We start from the raw sequence: 25387 nt of genomic DNA, 5'->3' as shown, positions 1-25387 counted from the left end.
AGATGGAAACAATCAAAATGTCCATCAGTCCATGAGTGGAGTGGAGAAGCAAAATGTGATATATACATACAATGGAATATTATTCAGCCTTAAAAAAGCAAGAAAATTCTGATACTTGCTTTGCCATGGATGAACCTTGGAGATCTTATGCTAAGTAAAATAAGCGGGACACAACACAACAAATATCATATGATCCCTCTTGTATGAGGTACTTGGAGTAGTGAAATTCCTAGACAGATAATAGAATAGTGAGTGTTGGGTGCTAAAGGTAGTGGAAATGAGAAGTTACTGTTTAGTGGGTATAGAGTTTCAGTTTGCAAAGATGAAAAAGTTCTGGAGATGGTTGGTGCTGATGGTAGCATAACAGCAAATGTCACTGAACTGTACACCTAAAAATGGGAAATTTCATGTTATGTATATTTTTCCACAGCAAAAAAATAGGAGTTACATCACATTAAAATATTTAGAAGCATAAGTATAAACAAGGCAATAGTTTTTACTTGCTTTTATTATTATTATTCACCATCGTTTGAATGCAATTGGGCATGAAAGTACTGTTTGTAAAAAGCATAACAGTATGTATATATTCTCAATGCATGACAGTGTTCATTATAAGAAAATATCAACAGAATAGTCAATAATGTTTCCAGGTTACTTTTGCATTTTGGACATGCATGTTTGCACACACATGTAATCAAATTCAGAAACATAATCTGAAGATCAATTCAGTGAAAAAAAAAGGTCAAATTTATTCTCTTTGATTAACCAGGCATACCTAAGAAGATAGTGCCCTGGCTGAAAATATCTATTTTTGTCTGTTTCAGATAATGCAACTTCCGTCAGAGAGACTAGAACCTACTCTTCCCTTTGTAAGTACCTGTATATTGCAGAGTTTGATACTGTAAAGGCCAGAAACTCTTTTCCTTATGTCTGCATTGAGCACTGTTGTTTTGAAGTAGGCATCTTTAGTATTAAGCATTAATTTTTACCAAGTAGAATATAATTTGGGGTGCTCCTGTCAATAGGTCACCATTCCCTGCCTTTCATTAGGCAATTTCTTTGTCGTCGATTATGTTTGTAACACTTCCCAGGCAGCCTCGTCAATGAGTTCCATTAAGAACTTACTTTCTCTTCTTTGCAAATCGTTAATAAAGTTGTTAGATAAAACCAAGCCATACAAAGAACTCCTTGGCAGTCTATGAGATACAAAACCTGAACTAAAAGTAGAACCATTTATCATTTCTCCACTTACACTTTCATCCAGTATTCAGTCTATTTGATGGCACTTTTATGTAGGGCAGTTGGAATTAATTTTGTTAGTTGCATTTCATGATGTTTTAAAATCCCATCTCATTTAATACAGTAATTTTCTCAGATAGGTCTCTAGAAAGTTGCAGTGCAGGAGGAAAGGAAGTAACCCATTTTAGAAAGGCTATTATGTTTCAGTGCTGATCAAATCTATTGTAGAAAAGAGAAACTGAAAAAAATAGAGACATCTTACACAGACAGTTGACTTCCTCAGGCCAAAGATCGTGATAAATAACTTGATGTAAAAAGAAGGACGTTACAGAGATAGGAATAGGGAAAAGGATGCATTTGAGGAAGGATGTCATTATTTTAAGTAGGTACTTGATCAGTGCTGACCAATAGAACTCACTGCAGTGATGGAACAATTCTGTAACCTACATTGTCCCATAGAGTAGGCAGTACAACCTGTGACTTTTGAATATTCAAATTATGGTTACTGTAACTGAAAAAGTAAAATTTTTGTTTTATTTAACTTTAATTTAAATTTAAGTAATCACATATGGCTAATGGGCACCGTATTGGACAGCACAATTTTAGAGCTATAAGGCAGTGGAAACTAGAGAGGAGAAAGCAGAAACTTTATTTAAGGATTGCTGTAATTCAGACCTGGGCAGACAGGTAGAGGGTTTTTTTTTTTTTTTTTTTTTAACTTTTCTTCTTACAAGAAGTCCCTGTGGTATTTTGATGCCATCTAGAGCTTCACAAAAAATAGCAGGTTCTTTAGGTTTTCTATTTATTAATGGAGTTCAGTAGGTGTAATACATGTGAGTTATGAAAAACTTTTCACCTAACTTAAAAGTTTTATGGAAAAATTTATGAAAGATGATTGCCACTGTGTTACAGAATAAATCTTGTTCCATAAGGGATAATCTCAGGCCCAGTATTTTCAATATTTTTTTTTATTTGTAGCTAGAGAAATAGAATTTATAAGACATCGATTAAGTTGACAGTGAACAGTTAATTGGGTTTATAGGTGATTGTGTATGCTGTGTAGACTTTACGATACTATAAAAATATACATGCAGATTTTTGCATGTTCATACGTTCTCTTTGGGCTAAATATCTAAGAGTGGAATTCTGGGCCATAATGGCGAATATATGTTTAAATGTTGAAGAAACTGCCAGACTGTTTTTCAAAATGGCTGAGTAACTTTTCATTTTCAAGAGTAATGTGTGAGAGTTCCAGTTGTTCTGCATCCTTGGCGATATTTGGGGTTGTCAGCTTTCTATTTTGGGTTATGAATATGTTGAGATACCTACTGTGAATTTACTTTGAATTTCCATATGACTAATGATGTTGAGCATCTTTCATGTGGTTATATGCCATCAGTATCTCTTTAGTGATGCGTCATTCAGATCTTTTGCCAACTTTTTAATAGGGTTGTTTGTTTTCTTATTACTAAGTTATGAGTCCTTCATGCATTATGGATATGAATTATTTTCCAAATATATGTTTTGCAAATATTTTCTCCTAGTTGGTGGTTGCCTTTTTATTTTCTTGTTAACATGTTTTGAAGCGCAGAATTTCTAATTTTGAAAATGTCCAATTTTTATGAATTGCAATTTTTCTATTCTATCTAGAATTGTCTTTGCCTAATCGAAAAATCACAAAGATTTTCTTCTGTGTTTCCTTTTAAAAGTTTTATGTTTTACATCAAGATCTGTGACCCATAGTAAGTTAATCTGTAACTATGATATGAAGACCTAGGTTCTTTTTTAAAAAAAAAAATGTATCTAATTGTTTCAGCACCATTTTTTGAAAAGGCTATTCTTTATCCATTGAATTTGGTAACTTTGTTAAAAAATCAATAGCTTATAAATATAAATTTATTTATTTATTTATTTCTGTACTCTCCATTCTATCCTATTCTGTATGTCAGTAATTGATAGTTTTATAGTAAATCTAGAAATCTAGAAATAAATCTATATTTATTCTTTTTCAAAATGTCTTTAATTGTTCTAGGTTCGAAATTTTTCCACCGAACTTTTATAATCAGGTTGTTGATTTCTACCACAAAAAAAAACATGTTTGGGATTTTCATTAGGATTGTGTTGAATCTACAGATCAATTCAAAGAAAAATGAAATCTTAAGAATACTGAATTTTCTGATCCATGAATATAGTATATCTCTCTCCATTTATTTAGGTTCTTAATTTCTCTAGTCACTATTCCATAGTTTTAAGTATGCAAATCTTGCATCTCTTTTGTCTGATTTATAGATTATACCATTAGATTCCTAGGTATTTAATATTTTTGATGCTTTTACATTTATGGCATTTGTATGTAATTATTATATTAAATGTATTATTTTACATCATATTTTACAATATTATGATATAAGTATGTTTAAATTTTATTTATGTCATATAACCTAGACTATATAAATATATAATAATATACTATATATGTGTGTATATACATATATGTGTGTATGTATATATACATATATGTATATACACACTCACATTTGGTATATTGATGTTTATCCAGTGATATTTTTTATCCAGGAGTGGTTTCTCTTCTTGATGAATTTATAGATTTATCATTATGTAATGTCCCTCTTTAAATCTCTGGTAATTCAGAACCTTGTTGTAAAGTGTATTTTATCTAATACTTATATAAACAGTCCAGATATTTCTAAAAATATGATTGTGATATTTCTAAAAATATGATTGCAGTATTTTTCATCTTTTTATATTTAATTTATCCTTGTCTTTATACTTGAAGCAACTTTTTAAATTAAATTTTATAGGAATATAGTTGACTTTCAATGTTGTGTTAGTTTCAGGTTTACAGCGAAGTGAGTTGGTTATATATAAACAAATATCCATTCCTTTTCAGATTGTTTTCCCATATGTAGGTCACTACTGAGTAGTGACTAGATTTCCCTGTGCTATACAGTAGGTCTTTGTTACTCATTCATTCCATATATAGAAGTGTGTATGTGTCAACCCCAACTTTCTATTTTATTCCTCCCCCCCACATTTCTCCTTTGCTAACCATAAGTTTAGTTTCAAAATATTTGAATCTATTTGTTTTGTGAACAATTTCCCTGCATCATTCTTTATTTGATTCCACATATTAGTTATCTCATATGGTATTTGTCTTTCTCTGTCTAACTTACTCCACTTACAATGATAATTTCTAGATCCATCCATGTTGCTGCAGATGGCATTATTTTGTTCTTTTTAATGGCTAATATTCCACTGTACATATGTACCACATCTTTATTCTTTATCCACTCCTCTGTTGGTGAACATTTAGGTTGCTTCCATGTCTAGCGATTGGAAATAGTGCCTCACTGGACAATGGGGTGCCGCATATTTTTTCAAATTATGGATTTCTCCAGATAGATTCCTGGGAGTTGGACTGGTGGATCATATAGTTCCATGTTTGGTTTTTTTAGGGAATCTCCACTGTTCTCCATAGTGGTTACACAAATTTACATTCCAACCAGCAGTATAGGAGGGTTCCTTTTTCTCCCCACTTTCTCATGCATTTACTGCATCTGGACTTTTTGATGATGACCATTCTGACTGGTGTGAGGTGATACATTATTGTAGTTTTGATTTGCATTTCTCTAATAATTAGTGATGTTGAACATGTTTTCATGTTTTTTTTGGCCATCTGTATATCTTCTTTGAAGAAATGTCTATTTAGATCTTCTAGGCATTTTTTGATTGGGTTTTTTTTTTTTTTCTTTTTATAGCCACAGCTCTGGCATGTGGAAGTTCCAGCCATAGCAAATGGATCCAAGCTGGATCTGTTACTTATGATGTAGCTTGTGGCAACACCAGATCCTTAACCCACTGAGCAAGACTGCATATTCATGGACACTATGTTGGGTTCTTAACCTGCTGAGTCACAATGGGAAATCCAGGGTTGTTTATTTTGTTGACATGAAGCTGTTTGAAATGTTTATGTATTTTGGAGATTAATCCCTTGTTGGTCATTTCATTTCCAAAGATTCTTCTCCCATTCTGTGGGTTGTCTTTTCGTTTTGTTTATGGTTCCTTTACTGTGCAAAAGCTTTTAAGTTTAATTAGTTCCTGTTGTTTATTTTTGTTTTTATTTTCATTACTCTAGGAGATGGATCAAGAAAGATATTGCTGTGATTTATGTCAAAGTATGTTCTGCCTCTGTTTTCCTCTAAGTTCTAAAGTATCTGGCCTTATGTTTAGGTCTTTAATCCATTTTGAGTTTATTTTTGTGAGTGGTGTTAGAGAATGTTCTAATTTCATTCTTTTACATGTAGCTCTTCAGTTTTCCCAGCACCACTTATTGAAGAGACTATCTTTTCTCCACTGCATATTCTCACCTCTTTCACAGATTAATTGACCATATGTGCATGGGTTTATTTCTGGGCTTTCTGTCCTATTTCATTTATCTATATATCTGTTTTTGTCCCAGTACCACATTGTTTTGATGACTGTAGCTTTGTAGTATATTCTAAAGTCAGAGAGCCTGATTCCTCCAGCTTCATTTTTTTTTTCCTCAAGATCAAGTTTCTTATAGACACATAGGTAGGGATTTTTTTAATTATTCAGTTTTGAAAACCTCTGCCTTTTAATTGAAGGTGACTAGACAGTGTACATTTTGTATAATTATTGATATCATTGAATTAATTTATCTTGCTAGTTGTTTTTATTTGTGCAATTGGTTATTTCCTTTTTCTTATAAAAATTTAGTTATGTTTAAAAATAATTTGAGGAGTTCCTGTCACGGCACAGTGGTTAACAAATCTGACTAGGAACCATGAGGTTGCTGGTTCGATCCCTGGCCTTGCTCAGTGTGTTGAGGATTTGATGTTGCCATGAGCTGTGGTGTAGGTTGCAGACGTGGCTCGGATCCTGCATTGCTGTGGCTCTGGTGTAGGCTGGCGGCTACAGCTCAGATTAGACCCCTAGCCTGGGAACCTCCATGTGGCACAGGAAGCGGCCCTAGAAAGGCAAAAAGACACAAAAATAAAATGAAATAAAACTAAAAATAATTTTGTTTTTTTCTACTCTTAATAGGTTATACTATTTTTCTTTTTTAGTGATTGTCTCAAAGGCCTTTTAAAGTACATCTTTACCTTACTACAAACTACTTTAAAACTATTTTAGAATAATAATGTATTAGTACATAAGTAACACCTGAATCATACATCAACATGTTTTCAAATCCTCTCCTATCTTTTGTGATATTGTTATCACATATATTAATAGTATGCCTGGTTTAAACTCCAGAATAATATTTTTACAATTTTGGCAATAAACAGTCAGATTTTAAAGTGATTAATAAAATAGTAAAAAAATCTTTTGCAGTTTCTTTTATGTAATTACCAATGATCATTTCTTTGTGAAGATCCTATTCCAAGGTGGTATTGTGCTTACTATGCCTGAAAACTTTCCTTTAACATTTTTTGCAATGCAGTTCTGCTGGAAAAAAATTATCTCCAGTTTTTTTTTTTTTTTTTTTTTTTTTGTCTTTTTGCTTTCTTTGGGCCGCTTCTGTGGCATATGGAAGTTCCCAGGCTGGGGTTTAATCGGAGCTGTAGCCACTGGCCTACACCACAGCCACAACAACGCGGGATCCGCGCTGCAACCTACACCACAGCTCACGGCAACGCGGATCGTTAACCCACTGAGCAAGGTCAGGGACCGAACCCGCAACCTCATGGTTCCTAGTCGGATTCGTTAACCACTGTGCCACGACGGGAACTCCAGTTTTTTTTTTTTTTTTTTTTTTTTTTTATGACTGAAAAAAAGCATTTATTTTGCCTTCATTTTTATAAAGTATTTTTGCTGGGTACAGAATTCTGGGTTGAAAATCTGTTTTTTTTTTTTTTTTTTTTTTTCTTACTAGTTTAAAGATGGCACGCCATTGGCCTCTAACTTACACAGTAGATATGTACATCCTGCTTGCATGTCTCTGGAGTCTTATATCTGTGGGTTGATGTCTTTAAATACGTTATAAAAATTTGAGGGTATATTTCTTATAGAATTCTAATTTAAATTATGGTGCAGTATTCAGTGTTAGTTTCTAGTGTAGAGCAATGTGATTCAGTTGTTTATATCTATGTATATTCTTTTTCATTTTAGGTTGTTACAAGACACTGAATGTAGTTTCTTTCACTATACAGTAGGATCATGTTGTTTATCTATTTTTTTCATATAGTTGTTTCTCTCTGCTAATCCCAAACTCCTAATTTATCCCTCCTCACCCTTTCCCTTTGTTAAGTTTATTTTCTATGTCTGTGTGTCTGTTTCTGTTTTATAGGTTCATTTTTATCATATTTCAGATTCCACATATAAGTGACATTGTATATTTGTCTTTTCTCAGTGACTTAAGCACACATAGTATGATAATCTATAGGTCCATCCATGTTGCTGCAGGTGGCATTATTCATTCTTCTTAATGATTGAGTAGTATTTTACTGTGTGTTTGTGTGTATACATATGAGTATATATATGTTTAATATATATGTGTGTTTGTGTATATATATTGTGTGTGTCTGTGTGTGTGTGTATTTACACATCTTCTTTATACATTAGTCTGTAGGTAGACATTTAGAGTGCTTCCATGCATTGACTAGTATAAATAGTGCGGCTATGAACATTGGGGTGCATGTGACTTTTTGAATTACAGCTTTCTCTGTATATATGCCCAGGAGTGGGTTTGCTGGATCATATATTAACTCTGTTTTTAGTTTTTTAAGAAACCTCCCTAGTGGCTGTACCATTTTATATCCCCACACCCCTTTCTGCACACCCTCTCCAGCGTTTACTGTTGGAGGACTTTAATGATGGCCATTCTGAGGAGTGTCAGGTGATACCTCAATGTAGTTTTCATACGCATTTCTCTGATAATTAGCAGTGTTGAGCATCTTTTCATTTGCCTCTTGGCTGCCTGCGTGTCCTTTGTAAAGAAATGTCTATGTAGGTCTTCCACCTATTTTTCAATTGGGTTGTTTTCTTTTTGATATTGAGTTGTATGAGCAGTTTTTGTATTTTGGAAATTAAGCCTTTGTTGGCCACATCATTTGCAAATATTTTCTCTCAGTCTGTATGTTGTCTTTTCATTTTGTTTATGGTTCCTGTGCTGTGCAAAAGCTTACAAATTTGACTCCATCCCATTTGTTTATTTTTGCTTTTTTCTTTTGCCTTAAGAGACTGAGCTAGGAAAACTTTGCTATGATTTATGTTAGAGAATGCTTTGCCTGTGTTCTCTTCTAGAAGTTTTATGGCACTCTGTATTTTAGTTAAGTCTTTAAGCAATTTTGAGTTTATTTTGTGTATGGTATAAGAGAGTGTTCTAACTTTCTTAAGATACGTCCTGCTTTTCCAACACTTGCTGAAGAGACTGTCTTTTCTCCATTGTATTTCCTTATCTTTGTTGAAAATTGATTGACCATAGGTGTTTGGGTTTATTTCTGGGCTCTCTAATCTGTTCTGTTTATGTATATGTCTGCTTTTGTGCCAGTACCATGTTATTTTGATTGTTGTAACTTTATATTATTGTCTGAAGTCTGGGAGAACTCGCTCCAGATTTGTTCTTGTTCTTCAAAATTGCTTTTTGGCACGTACGGTTCTTTTGCGATTCCATATAAATTTTAGGATTATTTATTCTAGTTCTGTGAAAAATGTCATGAGAAATTTGATAATTTCTGCATTAAATCTGCAGATTGATTTGTGTGGTATAGCCATTTGAACACTATCAGTTCTTCTGTACAAGAAGATGAGGTATATTTCCACTTCTTTAAATCATCTTCAGTTTCCTTTATCATCCTTTTATAATTCTCAGCGTGTAAGTCTTTCACCTCCTTGGTCTGGTGTATTCCTAAGTATTTTATTTTTTGATGGAATTTTAAAAGATATTATTTTTATATCCCTTTTCTGATATTTTGTTACTATAAAGAAATGCAACTTACTTCTGTATGTTAATCTTGTAACATACTACCTTACTGAATTTATCAGCTCTAGTTATTTGTGTGTGGACTCTTTAGGATTTTCTATATCTAGTATCATGTATCTGTATAAATGACAATTTTACCTCTTACCTTCCAGTCTGTACACATTTATTTTTTCTTGTCTGATTTCTATGGCTAGGACTTTCAATATTATATTGAATAGAAGTGCTAAGAGTGGGCATCCTTGTCTTGTTTCAGATGTTTCTTTCACTGTTTATTTTTTAAGGGAATTCTCTTGATATTTTAATTGGGAATGGTTCCTCTGCTTCTTCATTTTACTTGTATTTCTCTGAATTTACGAGTTTAGGAAAAGCAGTTATCTACTGTGGATTTGAAGAGATGTTTTTATGTGGGAGTGTCCCTGTGTAGGCTCCATGAGTCGGGGGGGGCTGTTTTTAGTGTGAATGTCTGTCATGACTTTCCTCAGTGTGTGGTGGCTTGGTAGGGGGTATGATTGGCATTGTGGTGACCAGAGACTTCACTGGATGTTGAATGGGGCCTCATCTTTGCTTTTTGGTTGTCACAGTCCTTTCAGGGATAGGGTCTGCTCCCTGATTGTTGGAGTAGAAGCCCCCAGATCCATTTCTAAGCAGGAATGTGAGGTAGGCAGGACTGGAATGCTTTTTCTGGGAGAGGTACCATTGTGTATTTGTCCGTAGGAGCTGTCCACCGGGAAGCGTGCTCTGTAGTGCCACCTGTCACTAGTTGTGCATGCTTATAAAGTACACTGCTGTTGGCACTGCCCTTGGCCCTATCTCAGTTGTGTGAATGCTGGTGATCACTCTGGATGTCCCTCACGCCCTGTGCTCCCAAAGGCACCAATGCAGATTCACTGGCATAGATCTGTTGAAGTCAGACACTGGGTTCTTCTGTAGTCACAAATAATTGTGCACCTGGACCCACTGTGGAGCTACAGAATCAGCCTAGACCCTAGTGTTGCCTCTGAGTGCACCTGCAAAGCCTGAAGCTGCTGATACTGTATCTACCTCAGCTGTGGGAGCACCAATAATCTTGGATGTCCCACAAGTGCCCACAGTGTAAAACTGCCAAAGCTAGTTGGATATGGCTCAGATTTCAGCCCTGCTTCTAAAGTCACACGTCTCCTGGAATTAGCTCAGATTTCAGCCCTGCCTCTGAGTGTGGCAACCTGCCTGCACTTGCATGCTCCTAGAGCTCATAGAGGTGGGGTTGCACCTGCTGTGAGCAAACACAGAGCAAGGCTTCTATGGTGGGCCCCATCTCTCCTCTTATGCACCTGCATTAACAATGGACCTTCTGTGGCAAATCTGGACTCAGTTCTCTGCATATCTGCAGTTGAGGCTTGGACCACTCCAGCCTCTTCAGGCTGTCTCCACACGCCAACCCTACTCCTTTCACTGGGACTGTCCACCGAAGCCTGACTTTCAGCACCCAGTGCTCTGTGTGCACCAGGAGGATGCATCTAAGACTGGGGACTGTAGCAAGGTGTTCAGAACCATCTGTTCTAGTCACTCTCTGTTTTGCCTGCCTCAAGACAGCTTCTGTGCTCTCCACTGAGCCTCTGAAGCTCCCTACCTGTCCCAGCTGATCTTCCAGTTCTTGGAAGGGGTTTCCAGATTGAGGGAACCTTTCCTCTTTCACTGCTTCCTCTCAGGAGCACAAGACCTGTCTCAATTCTTTTTTTTTTTTTTCACCCTTCCTGGTTACATGGTGATATTTTTTGTGGATTTGATTGCATGAGATTTTCTTCCAGAATTAAGTAGGTATTCTGTTAGAATTATTCCACATGTAGATGTGCTTTTGATGTATTTGTGGGAGGAGGTGAACTCCATGTCCTTCTATTCTCCATCTATTCTTCTTTCTAATATTTTGATGCTACTGTATTGTATATGTTCTCTCTCTTTCTCATCTCATTCTCCATGTCTATGTCTCTCTTCACTTTTTTATCTTTAAGTTGAGATAATTTATACTGACATATCTTCAGGTTTACTGTTTCATTCCTCTTCTTGTCAGATCTGCTGATGTGCCAATCCAAGGAATACTTTATCTCTGTTATTATATTCTTTAGTTAAAACATTTCCATTTGATCTTTTATGGATTTTTCATTCCTCTGATGAAATTCTCCCATCTAGTCATCCATGTTTTCCTCCTTTTTATTAGATCCTTTAGCTTATGAATCAGCTGTTATTGTAAAGTCTCTGCTTTACCTTTTCAACATCTGGGTCTTCTTTGCATCTGGTTATCTCGATTGCTTTCTCTTGACAATAAGCTTGCTTTTCTTTGTCTCTCATAATTTTTATTGTGTTTCAGCTATTGTGTATATAACAGAAGATACAGAAGGAAATAGTAGTTTTCCTAGAAAATAAGTGCATCTCTTCTGTCATGATGACAGAATGAATCAAGCATCAGTGTAGTCAGGAGTGAGCCTAGATTTGGATCATGTTTGTGCTATTACTACATTCAATGTACCATAGTCTCCAAATCTTTTGGCAGTGGCTGTTCTGCCTTGCACTCAGAGGGAGTTCTATAGTGGTGTAGGGGTTTCCTAGTGTTTGTGCTCCACTTTAGGTTTAAGCCATCCCTACACACCTGTGCCACAAAGAGCACATTTCTGCTCTTGCTCCTCCCTTATTATTGTTGATTATTGTTGCTGGTTACTCAATGCGAGGCTCAGGTAGGGGTGGAGTGGCTCTGTGTGGTCCTAGTCCATCCTCAAGCAGGCACTTTGCACCTGAGCTTTGAGGGTGGCACACTCCTAGCATTCTTGACCCTTAACCCACCCCATGGAAGCCAGACTTTGCCTTGTGTCTATGATTGGTCTTAGAAGTTTCCCACTGTTCACAATTAGAAGATCTCTGCTTTTATCAGTTTAAGGAGCTTAGAACCAAGATTGTATGTTGAATTTACTCCAGGGAGAGAGTGTTTTTATTCTGCCCCTGATTGTTCTAGAATGAAATGTTAGCCTAAACATGTCTTTTAACAGTTCGTTAAAGTTTAGGTGATATATTTGTACTCATTTGTATGGTGCCTGCTTCTTCCACACCTGCTCTTTGCCAATGTTGAGAGAGTTTTGCTTTGACTCTCCTGGAAGTCTTGTCTCTCTTTGAAATTCAGGTTTCCTACTTACCTTGGAACCACAACTTTCTGATGGAAACAGAGTTACGATTTTGTAGTTTCCTGGATGTTTTTGTATTAATGTGGGAGTATAATTCCTTCGGGATTTCTGTCACACGAACAGAAGGAGATGCTCTGTGATGATAAGTGGCTGAGTTTTGAGTCAAAACCATTCAAGGTACATGAAAATTAGGCGAGATCTTGTGAAAATAATGACCAGAACATTAATGAAGATAATAATAAATTGATAAAACCTGCAAACATATCCTGTGCAGTATATATGTAAATATATACTTCCAGTATTTAAAAAAATGTTTCATTCTTCATTTATAAGTAGGAATTTACTTAACACATCTATTCCTATTTCCACTATATAAGGAATCCCAGTCACAACTGTAAGTATGACTCAGTTTCTATTAATTTATGATGGTTTTTCTTTCTAAGGGATGATGACTCGGCAAAATCATGTACCCTTTACTTCATGTACAATGGTGTCATGTATACGTACATGGCATTAGGGAGGAGTGTATGCCCGGCTTGTGGCCACCCTCTAGTGTCCCCTGTGATTGACTGTGGTGAACTTGCTTCACGTGGCCTTTATCGTCTTATGCGGACCTGTGCTGATGTTCACAATCCTGCCGTGGCCCTTGGCGGTCACTTCCAAGTCATGCGACTCCTCCCCCTCCCTAAGGCTTCTGCACATCTGCCAAGTCCTCCGTTAATATTATCTTACTTCTCTACCCACTACTTTTTCTGCAGGAGATTGGGGTGAGGCTCGGGCCCTTTAATCAAGGCCTCTTATTTAGCCATTGCTCTGGCATCAGAGGGAAGGTGGGGTTTTGCTAAAATAATTAGTGGCTCCTCTGTCTTTTCCATAGGAAGTAAAGCATGTGTTCTCTCTGCTCTCAGGTCACAAAACTGAACGGAGATTTCAGCTTTCCTCTTTCTACCTCATCTTAACCAAGGATAAGAAGGCCATAATTTGAAAGCCTCAAAGGACATGTCCCATGTTTCTTGTAACTATTTTTCTCTACCAGTTCTTTCCTTTCCCCACACATCTTGTTGACTATATGCTTTCTTTAGAAAAGAAAATTAGCTTTTACATTATAGTGTATTCTTCCTCAAATTGTGTGTGCATGTGTGCATGTTTGTGATTTTCTGCTTTGCCTTTTGGTATTTTGTGTCGAACTTTTGGAATTCAAAATCACTCATGAACCTTGTTTTTAAGACTATATGTTTATAAAAATATCCGGCAGCTCATAGATTTGTTTAAGCTGTTATCTCTTCTCTCCTAGAGAAAGAGAAGACTCTTATCTTTTGGACATCACCCCTTAAATGAGGAGAGGGGATAGTCATTCATACATGGCAGCACAGGGAGTACAGTTGGAGACCTCCATTAAAATCTCAAGGATTACTAATAATTTCTAAGTATCAAACACTATCCTCATATCTTACAGAGATTTTTCATTTCATGTTTTACCAAAAACTCATTAAGTAATTTATATTATTTTTGAAACCGAATTAAGTAGCTTACCTAGCCTAAGGGAGAAGTACACCAACCTTCTCATTTTTATAGATGACAACACTGAGATATGAAGTATGAGATTAATTTGAATAATGTGTTGCTTGTCAGCAGTGGAACCGGGAGTAGAACCCAAGATTCCAGATGCTCTGTTTCGTCTATATTAATCATATAGTTGAATTTGAATGAAGTTGTTAGCTTTTTTGAAGATATGCATATAATTTGAGGTGATTTTCACAAATTAGCTATGCGATCCCTGAAAGATAGAAATAAATGCCAGGTACTAAATAATGTGATAAAAATACATTATTCATATGGGAGATAAATTGCTAGACATTATTGCTTTGACTGTATGCTTAAAATGAGTCAGTAGGAGTATTCCTAGTCAAACAACTCACTTGGTTCTGGGATAGATTAACAATAAAATAATGAGAAATATTTAGAGAGAAATCCTCCCCAAATGCGCAACACCTACTTGAACACAATTTCTTTTTTTAATGGCTTATACTACAAGGGAAATGATAAGAGAATGAGGTTGGTTCAGTGAGGAGCAAAAAAATGAAAGGTTACCAAGGAGAGATGGAACTGATTGATTTTGACTAAAGAATGATGCTGAGGACAAACTTAATCAGCTCTTTTGAAACTGACTATCGTATTAAAGTAAGGCCATAGACTTTAACATTTTACTTTACAATATTCAAAATATACAAATGATTACAGGTAAAAAAGATGTAGGCTATGATTTAGAGTACTAACATGAAAATATGTGAGCAAAACTTAAAAACTAGAACAGTAAATTGTTTGCTTTTCAGCTTTATAAAGATCATATATGTAATTTTATGAGATTTTCTCAATATTTTCGACTCATCCATGTTGTTACGTGTAGATACGGTTCATAATTTTTCATGGCTGTATGATATTCCAGTATAGGAACATGACATACAATTTCTTCATCCCTTCTGGGAAAGAATATTTGACTTTTTCCCCACTTTCACTACTATGAACATTTTTATGGATGTAACCATGTATATATGTGCACAAGTTCCTAGGGGTGGAGTTGCTGGGTTCCAGGTTATGTGAATCCTGAGCTTTGTGAAATAGAGCCAGCTTGTTTTATAGTAAACACAGTAACTAGATTCCCACAAAAGAAGTCTCATTTATCCAGATCTTTTCTTTTTCATTTATTTTTATTCCTAAAACGTTTTAATATTCTCATTTAATGCTTTTTACATCTTGCAAAGTTTTGTCTTTAATATTTATGTTTTTAGCCCATTGTGAATTGATTTTTATGTATGATAAGAAGTGATAATTCTATTTCCATTCTTTCTCATGGATAACTTATTGTTTAGGCTCATTTATTTTCCTATAATGTGCCATACACCTTTGTTATATATCATATTCGCTTGAATGTATGAGTCTGTTCCTAGACACTACAAACTGTGTCAATATTGAAATATTTTATTATTTCATCATCAATACCTGAAAGTTCTAATTACTGTGGCTGTGTAATAAATCTTAATGTATGAAAAGGGAAATCCCCCTCTACCCTGTTCTTTGGCAGGATTCTCTTCATTTTTCCTTTGACTTTTTTCCTTCTGCATAAATTTTAGTATCAGCTTGACCACGTCCTTGAAAAATCCTATTGGTGTTGTGATTAAAATTGATTTAAAGTCATATTGTTTGGGAAGACCTGACACCTTAAAATACCGAATTATCTTATTCATGTATCTGATATCTCTTTAGGTATTCAGTAATTTTTCATAAATTTCATATTTTTCCTCAGTCAGCTAGAATACAGTTTTTTCTATTAACTTCTTGTTATATACTCATAAATATCTTAAAATTATATTTTCTAAATGTATGATTGGTGAATATAAACACTTATGTGTTGATTATATATCCAGAAAACCTACTGAACTCTAAAATTGTTTCTAAATAAATGTGCCCTCAAAAAGAGCAAATATTCTGGCATTATTGAGCAGAGTCTTCTATAAATATCAATTAGGTCAGGTTGGTTGATGATCTTGTCTAAATCTTGTATGTCCTTACTGATTTTCTGCCTACTTTTTCTATCAGACCTTGAGAGAAGGGCATTGAAATCTTTGACTTTAACGGGGTTTATTTACTTGTCCTTGTAGTTGCATGTTTTACTTCCAGTATTGTGAAGCTCTGTTATTAAGTGTATAAACTTTTAGAATTGGGAGTCCCCATTGTGGCTCAGAGGGTTACAAACTCAGTTAGTATCCATGAGGATGTGGGTTCGATTGCTGGCCTCACTCGGTGGGTTAAGGATCCAGTGTGTAGGTTGCAGATGTGGCACGGATCTCGCATTGCTGTGGCTGTGGTGTAGGCCAGCAGCTGCAGCTCCAGTTGGACCCCTAGCCTGGGAACTAACACATGCTGCAGGTGCAGCTCTAAAAAGCAAAAAAGAAAAAACAAAAACAAAGCATAAAAAAAACCTTTTAGAACTGTTACATTTTCTTGATGAATTGACCTCTCCATTAAGAAGTGATCCTTTTTTATCCCTAGCAAAATGTCCTCAGTATATTTTGCTTTTAAACTCTTTTGCTTTCTTTGGGTTAGTGTTGCCAAAGTCTACTTTGTTCATCCTTTTACTTTTAATCTATTTCTTTACCTTTAAACTGGGTTACTTGTAGGCAGCATACAGTTGAGTCTTTCATTTAATTCAGCCTGACAAATTTTTATCTAATTGGTTTGTTTTACCATTTATATTTAGTGTTTTTATTAATATCATTGGGTTTAAATCTGATATTTGCTAATTATTTTCTGTCACATTTTTTCTTTGTTCCTCTTTTATCTTTTTCTGTTTGCTTTTGTATTGCATTTATTTTTACATTTTTATAATTTCACTTGATCTCATATTTGCTTATTCACTATAAATCTTTTTTAGTGGTTTTTTAAAGGATACACTGTACATCTTTACCACACAATGGACATTTAAGTAATAACATAAAGCAATATTGTATTTAAGAACTTTATAATATATTTTTATTTCTTTTTTTCCCAGTTTTTATGCTGTTGATGTCATCCATCTTACTTTCGCATATATTGTAGACCTCACGATTCATTGTTATTGGTTTTGTTTCACCATTAAATTATATTTTCAATAAATTTTAAAATTTATATCTAAAAAATATGTACCCACTTAGTTACCATTTCTAGTGTTCTTCTGTTCTTTGTGTAGATTTATACTTTTATCTAATGTCATCTTCCTTTTGCCTGCAAAATTTCTTTAACATTTCTTATATTATTGGCTTGCTGGTAATGAATCGTTTTGGCTTTCCTGTATCTTAAAATGCTGTTCTCTTGCTTTAATATTTGAAAGATATTTTGGCTAGGTTGACAGTTTTTTCTTGCATCATCTGAACAATATTGACCCACAGTCTTCTGGTTTGCCTTGTTTCCAACAAGAAATCTGCCAGAATTCCTGCTTAAGAATGCACCTATCATAGGCATTAGCACTTGCCAAAGATAAGTAGGCATGTAAAGAAAAAGGCACAGTGTATGGAGATCAGAAGACTTAATGGAAAAAAAAAAAACTGCAAAAACTTGACATATTAGAATTTCAAACACAGATTAAAATAATAAAGTAACAGATTAGGAATAAAAAAAATCTGAAACTGAAACTGTATAGACTAAAATATAATATTGAAAAAAAAACAAATACCAATTCCAGAAATAAAAATACAATAACCAAAATGAAGAACTCAGTGGATGGTTTTAGCAGCAGCATAGTGTAGCCAAAAAGAGTATTAGTGAACCAGACAATAGTTAGGAAGAAATTATGAAGAATGCAGGTAGAAAGACAAAAAAGATGAAAAATGCAGAAGAATGTGAAAGATAAGAGTTTTTTTCCAGTAATGTAAAGTTTTCAATCACCAGAAGTAAAAAGAATAAGGAAAAACCAAATCACACATTAAGGCATTCACCACAAGGTTAATATATGACTTAGTTTCAGTTAATTACACTATCCAGGAAGAACCAACTCTGACAGCTCTCAATTTTTCTTGTGTAATGTCTCATTTCTCAGGCTCAAGGAGGAGAAGGTGATGACAGTTTTTATCTAGGTTACAAGGGCAATAGTCGGTGACATTAACACTATGGGTCACAAAAACGGAAAGGAAAAGTTAGCCCATGCATGATGACAGCCAGGAAACTCAGCTTAATTGAGTAGAGATTGACTTTGAAAATCAGTGTCATGGGTAGAGGTTGAACAAAGCCAAGTGGTGATGCTATTGAATTAGCATGGTGTAATGATAATAACACTGGAAGCATTTCTCAATTTGGGATTTTAGAAAGAGTAGAGAGGTTTAATTGAGAATACATGGGCTCATGCTATAGAGTAAGAACTATACATATATTATACGACAGTTGATATAATAAATTCCAAACAAAGATTTGGTTTTTAACTTCCACTTCTGCATTAGAAAATGATAAAGCCTTTACCCAGATGAAGCTAAGGGAATTGTTTCTGTTCTAGTTATAATTAAATTTGTTTTCTTTGTTCATGTCATGCCTAAATTCTTCTCTGCATCCCTCAAAGGCCTTTTATTTGGTGCTTGTTTCCTTATGCTGCACTATTATTAGTAATATTTATTCATTCAAACTTAGTTATTTCTGATTTCTTTATGATTGTGGAAAAGTTGTTTTCTGATTTCAGTGATCATCTGAACAGCCTCTGTGTTCTTCATGTTGGCCCACAGTTGTAAAGCCCCCAAGAATGAAAAGCAATATTGAGACAGTTCATGGAATTAGTTTTACTTTTCTCTGACCCATATTAACGAGGCCTTTTAATCATTTGGCTGTCACAGAAATAGATCCTGAGTATGTTCTATACCAAAACTTCTTGAAGGAAGAGTCAGCTCTTTCTCGTTCTATATTCTTTTGTACTAAGCACAGTGTGGCCTGCAGAGGAGCTTTTTAATGTAGAATAAATGAATGAATGAATAAATGAAATAAAGTCTTAACTTTATATATATCGCTGTGTTTATATATGCTCTTTCAGCTGTCTATACAGAAAATGAAGCTTTAGTCAGTATTTCTAAAAGCTGAAGTATTAATAGTGTGCCCTAAGTGAATGCTTAAGTATTAAAATTAATACTGTATACACACACGTGGTGGGTCAGTGACATTTTGGGGAATCAAGTCAGCAGTCATTCTCATGTGTTTCACTATATCTTATATTTTTGAGGGCTATAATTTCCAAAAATCTCATCTCTATTTTTGTAGCTACACACCTCCGACTTGGATCATGTCAACCTCATTAACTACTACTTTTTGAACCTATGAAACTATTTTCCTGAATTTAGTTCAAAAAGAATTGAAACAAAATAGAAAAATATTGATTTGGGTTTACTTTTTTATTTAAATTAAAACTGCTCAACATCAGACTTCTGTTCTGGATTTGATTCAGCTCCCCGCTCAAGGATAAGTATTAATTTTAGTTAGTAATTTTGAATTGAGTCTCAGATAGAAAGCAATTTCAAAGTACTTGTCTGAGGATTTTTTTTTTTTGTATGAATGTGCTTTTTCCTTTTCTTTATTTTTTCCAACAGGCATAATAAAAATTCTTTATAATCTCCAACATAACCTGTGTATTTCTATGAATTTTCTTCTGCTTAAAATATGTATTGATTTCTTTGGAATACACTTTTTAGCTTTTGTGTGAGGAATAAAGGCGATTCAGCATTATATTTAATAAAGGATATTTGGGGGCTGATAGAAAGACCATATATCGAAGATATGTTATTGCTCTTGTGATCTGGAAGGAATTGAATATACAGCCTTTGTACGTGTTCCTCTTTACAAAACACTATCTCTGAAATTCCTAAAAAAAAAAATTTATAGAAATGGAATAAAGTGGCAATCTGCGCTGCCGAACAGTTTTCTATAGTTCTCTAATAGATTGTTCATGAGAAATTTTATAGAACATTCTGTTACTTATTCTGTGACTGTGCTGTTTTAGTTTAATTTTGTTCTGTCATATGAATGATGAACAGTCAAGGCTGAAAATTTCCTGCTTGGCAATTCTTTGGACATTAATAATTATACTAATGAGCAATTCACAACAAACATGTCTCAGTCACACTGAATCATTTCTGCCACACTCGCCATGATTTTAACATCCTGAGTAAGTTTCAAGCTCCTATTGTCTCAGAAATGCTTTTCCATGAACAAAACTCCTCCCCAAATCCTTTCAAGTCTAAAAGAAAGCACAGATCACTGAGGAAGTAAACAAAAACGAAAAAAATTACCTTCTTTTTAAGGAATACATTTCTATCATCATTTCATGTCTTTTAATTATGCATCAAGTGCGTTCAGCCTCTTCAATTGTAATGCAAGTTCATTCAGCAATATGAATCTGTACGAAATAACCTAGCCTGACAAATTCAATGGCGCATATTTGGGGAAGACAATTCCCATATGGCTAGGAAGCCTGACCAGCCAGGTAATTTCGTCTTTATTAACTAAAATTCTAAAAGCTGGTTCCTCTTTTGCCTGTCTGGGTATGCAGCATAGCCAACTGTCACCACTTCTTGAAAAAGCTGTTACCCTACCGTTAGTTAACTGCCCACTTTTCTCCCCAGTCCTAACCCACAGGGTAAGTTATAGTCGTGACTTTTTTGGTTCTTACCTCACTGCTTTGGTGCATCTTGATTTTCCTTCTCTTGTGAGTACTGTGAGCTCTTTGAGATCTACCTGTGTATTCCTAGAACCCTGCACATCTCTACGTACACAGAAGAAGGAGGTGCTCAGTGGATGTGCTGAATACGTGCATTGGAATAATGGAACCTAACTTGAATAGTGTCTTCTATTAAGTCATTGGTTATCATTTATTGTCTATTTGAGTGCCTACTGCGTGCGAAGAATGTCGTGCTGTGTGAAGATAACAGCATGAATGACAGTTTTTATTGACGGAAGTGATGTGGGAATTGAGAATGAGTCAGTATTTCCACTTCTGAATTTCCCCTTCAGTATAATGCCCACCAGTACCCCCAGCCAACATGCAGGATTTATTTTATTTTCTTTTTAATCGGCAGAGTAGAACTAAGTACATTGTACGGATTTAAGTAGGGCTTCATTATTGTTTAAAACTAACAGTTCAGCACTTGCCGTTCAGACCTCCTCAGTCCATGAACACCACGCACTTCATCCAGTTCTTTGGCTGACCTTCGTTCTCCACCCACCATGGATCCGCCCTCGCTGTGCTTAGTGCTCGGGATGGAGGAAAGAACAAGGCAGATGCTATTACTGTCTTAGGAGAGTCACGGTCTAGCAGAAGAGGCAAGCATTTCACAAATGATTGCTTCATTGCTATTGTAATTAAGGCTGCAAAAGAGAGTAGAATGCAATAACAACACAAAACGTACAACTGGTTTTATGAAGGAGGTCAGGGTCCTTGTGCTGTGTCCCACACCTGGAAGCTTTCCCACTATCATTTGTCTAGCTTCATTTTCAAATCTCAACCTAACGGCCACTCTTCAGAGACCTTTCTTTCTTCTTTCGTCTTTTTAGGGCCGTACCTACGGTACATGGAGGTTCCCAGGCCAGGGGTCCAGTTGGAGCCACAGCCACAGGCCTACGCCACAGCAAGGGCAGATTCGAGCTGCATCTACGACCTACACCACAGCTCACGGCAACACTGGATCCCCAACCCACGGAGCGAGGCCAGGGACCAAACCTGCATCCTCACAGATACTAGTTAGATTTGTTTCCACTGAGCCACGATGGGAACTCACCAGAGACTTTCATATGCTCCTCCAGCATCTCATCCCAGGCTCACTTAAATTAGATCCTCTTTATTTTTCTCTCTCCTAGAAGTCTATTGTATACCTCCAAAATTTTGTCATAATTATGTTGTATGTGTTGTCATAATTATGCTATACGTGACTTTATGTAATTATTCATTGTGTTTTTTCCTCATCAGACTGTTAGCTCCATGAAACTGAGGGCCTTACCTCCTGTGTTCACAGACCCAATGTTTCACACGTCCTAACCTTGGCATGTGTTCCATTAACACCTGTTGCTTGACTGAATTAATAAATGAATGAGCAAAGGAGTGAGCAGATATTTACATTAGATTCTGAACAAAAATGAGTTGCAGGTAGCCAGATGCAGAGTGGGACAGGAGTGTTTTCCAGATAGATGGAACGCATGTATAGAAGTTCCTAAGATGCTAGAAAGCGGACTGGCCATTGCAAGCAATTTCTGAAGGTAGTCGGTTGGAAGGCAAAGAATAAAGAGAAGAGGAGCATGAGATGAGCCTGGAAGAGTCAGAACCTGCCCCATCATCTGGGGCCTTTTAATCGGTGTCAGGGTACTCAAATTATATATATGCCATGTATAATTATATGTTTATAAATATACGTGGAAGTTAATTATCATACTACATTGCAGATGAAGGAAAACTTATTTCTATACCCCCAAGAGTCAAGATGTAGGATTCTTAATTCAAATATTTGGAACAGAGTTTTAAAAAGCACATTGCTACTGGAGATCATAGAGCAGGCAGAGTGATTTAGTAAAGAGAAAATCGTGGCACACAGCACATTCAAATTCACTGAGACCCTCCGCGTGCCTGAAGAGCCTGTTGGGAACCTGCTGTATAGCGAGAGGCTAGCTGCTCCCCCCTTCCCTCAAGTTTGCTTGAGATTTATGGCTTCGTGGCTTTTCTGTGTGTTTTCCCCTATGATTATCCAAAATCAGGAATGCCGTAACAAATAGTAATGATATACTGGAAATAGCATTTCCACCGAAGGCTGCACCTCACCGGTTAGCCTCTTTTTCAGAAGGCTGGAATGTACAGTACGCACATAGCCTGTACAATTACTTTCAAATACAAATGAGGTTTGAGATTACCTTTTATTGTGTCTAGACCCTGATGTTCAAACTCAGAAAATTATACTTTGGAGTCTAAGTGACTCAGTGAATCAATGATGTTTACAAACACCAGCGCGTTTGGAGTCTGGCCTCAGGCAGGGAATATGCTGCATTTCCACCAGCAGCTGCAACTGTGAATGGAGAAATGAACAAAGAAAGGTGATATAAACAAAGAAAGGGTTGGCATTTCAGGTTTTCCTCTTCATATGAATCAGCTTATGAGTTCTCACGGGTCGTTTTATTAAGCTGTAAACTTGGTATTTTCTCCTTTTTCAATCAGTAAACAAACAGGAAGTTTTCTGGTTGGTGACCTCTTCCAAAGAAGCAAACCCCTCGAGGTCTGAAGCATCTCTCATTACATTAGCTACAGTAATTTGCCGTCAGACTAGTGCCTCCTGGAGCAGTTCTGAAGTGTATTCCTTTCTGGGTTGGGGTGTGGAAGAGCATAGGTTCATTGAAGATGTCAGGAAACTGAGATCTTTTTAAGGCATCACCTTCTTGATTGTAAATAGAGAGAACCCTCAAAGAGGGTTCTCAATCCCTGAACACCCCTCATTTGTGGCATGATAACAGCTGATAGAAGCGAACATCCATAAACACGACTTGGTTTGTCCTAAACGCTTGAGCGATGTTAAGTCGTTTATTTCTCAAAATAAACCTAGAAAATAAGTAGTGATTTCACTTACCTACATCAGAAATGATTTTCACGATGTTTCACGAACTCCCACCATTTCATCTAGGTACAAACTCAGAGAAAAAGAACAAAGTTGTGTGTGTGATGAGAACTCCTAAAATTTACTCTTAACGACTTTGATATGTAACACACAACAATATTCATGGTATTTATCATATTGTACACTAGATCCCTAATACTTGTTTATCTGATTACTAGAAGGTTGTACTTTTTACTTTTTTTTTTTTTTTTTTTTGTCTTTTTGCTATTTCTTGGGCCGCTCCTGCGGCACATGGAGGTTCCCAGGCTGGGGTCGAATCGGAGCTGTAGCCACCGGCCTATGCCAGAGCCACAGCAACGCGGGATCCGAGCTGCGTCTGCAACCTACACCACAGCTCACGGCAACGCCGGATTGTTAACCCACTGAGCAAGGGCAGGGACCGAACCCGCAACCTCATGGTTCCTAGTCGGATTCGTCAACCACTGCACCACGACGGGAACTCCGGTTGTACCTTTTGACTGCCTTCATCTAATGCTCCCCCTTGCCGCCCTTCTTCGCTGGTAACCACAAATCAGACCTCTTTTTCTATGCGTTGACCTCTTTTTTCTATATTTGTTTGTTTATTCTTGAAGTGTGATCGAGCTGCGATACTCTGTTCGTTCCTGGGGCGCAACAGAGTGGATTTTTCTCTATGCATTTCACACTGGTCACCACGATGAGTCTAGCTCTGCTGTGTCACCACACAAAGGTTTACTCAGTTGTTGACTTTATTCCTCACACTGCACGTTTCATGTCTGTGACTCATTTATTTTGCAATTGGAAGTTCGTAGGTACAGATATTTTTGAAGAGTGGCGGGCCTGGGTGGGACTTCAGACTGAAAGGAGGGAAGATCACTGGCAGGGATATGTGACATGATGTGAATGATAAAATGCCTCTTTGACAGGTTTTTCAAAGAATTCCTTACCATTTAAAGAGTAGTATACAGAGTTGAAATTTGCTTGTTCGCTGAACATTACTTTCTTTTTAATACTATTTTAACTCCTCCATAGACTTTGCCTGCTCTCCCCCATTGGACTGTAAGCAACCTGATGGCCAGGGGCTATTACCAAATAAAAACTTAATATTTTCAAAAAGGGAATGACATCAAGTCTTTAAGTCGCAAGTTATCCTTCCTAATGTTCTCAGTCAGCAGCTTTTCTTTAAACTGAAGTTGCTTTATTTCAAGAAATTGAATGATTTTTGTCTGCTATTGACCCTGCACTTGGCATGGTGCTAATTTGTAATAATCACGACTATCTTAAAAGGAAGGCTAATGTGCTGTGATGGAAAATCACAGAGAAATAAGTAATGTGACTTAAATTTTTTAAAAAGGAATTTTGCTTCAATAAATACTTTCATAAAGAGTTGGCATTAAGATAAATGTTGCTGCAAAAATGATATAAAATCACCAAGGGACCAAAATTAGTGAATTTTCAAGTAGCTCTTTCTTGTACATTAACACTAATGCAATAGAAATCTCCAACCGTGGTGTTGACTCCTTTGAAATCAGATTAAAATGCCCAGTGCACACAGTGGATTTTTAAACATTGTTAAAGAATTCATCACAACTGCAGCAATGGTCAGTCTCAATTTAAGGGGCATGAAATTCCTGGGGGGTTTGGGAGTCTTAAAAGATACTGAGACATTGGCTAAAAACTGAACACGTATGCTCCATTCTCTAATCCAACTTGTTGGCATTGTCTGTCTTTATTTTTGAGAAAAAGGAGATGCTGGGAAGCAGTGTGTTTGTAACATAGTCCCAAAGTACAGGTTCAATTCAATAATTCAAATCTGTGAAGGAAAAGCTGAACTCTTTCTCGCTACATTAATTATACTTTCTCAGGACTTAAAATGGAGGATTTATATAGACTTCTCTCCTTAATTCAACAATTTTCTT

General features: G+C 36.0%; 1 long non-coding RNA gene across 2 annotated transcripts in view; it reads left to right on the top strand.

The window, feature by feature from the left end:
• LOC102158069 overlaps positions 1 to 25387 on the top strand; it is a 521984-nt gene that overhangs the window by 158909 nt on the left and 337688 nt on the right. For both annotated transcript variants that reach the window (XR_002343737.1, XR_002343736.1), the window contains exon 2: positions 825 to 869. This is a non-coding gene — a long non-coding RNA (uncharacterized LOC102158069). The remainder of the gene's footprint in view (positions 1 to 824; positions 870 to 25387) is intronic.

The sequence above is a fragment of the Sus scrofa genome, chromosome 4 (genome assembly GCF_000003025.6).
Source record: "Sus scrofa isolate TJ Tabasco breed Duroc chromosome 4, Sscrofa11.1, whole genome shotgun sequence".
NCBI lineage: Eukaryota > Metazoa > Chordata > Mammalia > Artiodactyla > Suidae > Sus > Sus scrofa.
Note: the sequence above shows the minus strand (reverse complement) of the source record. Positions and strands in the feature narration are given on the sequence as shown.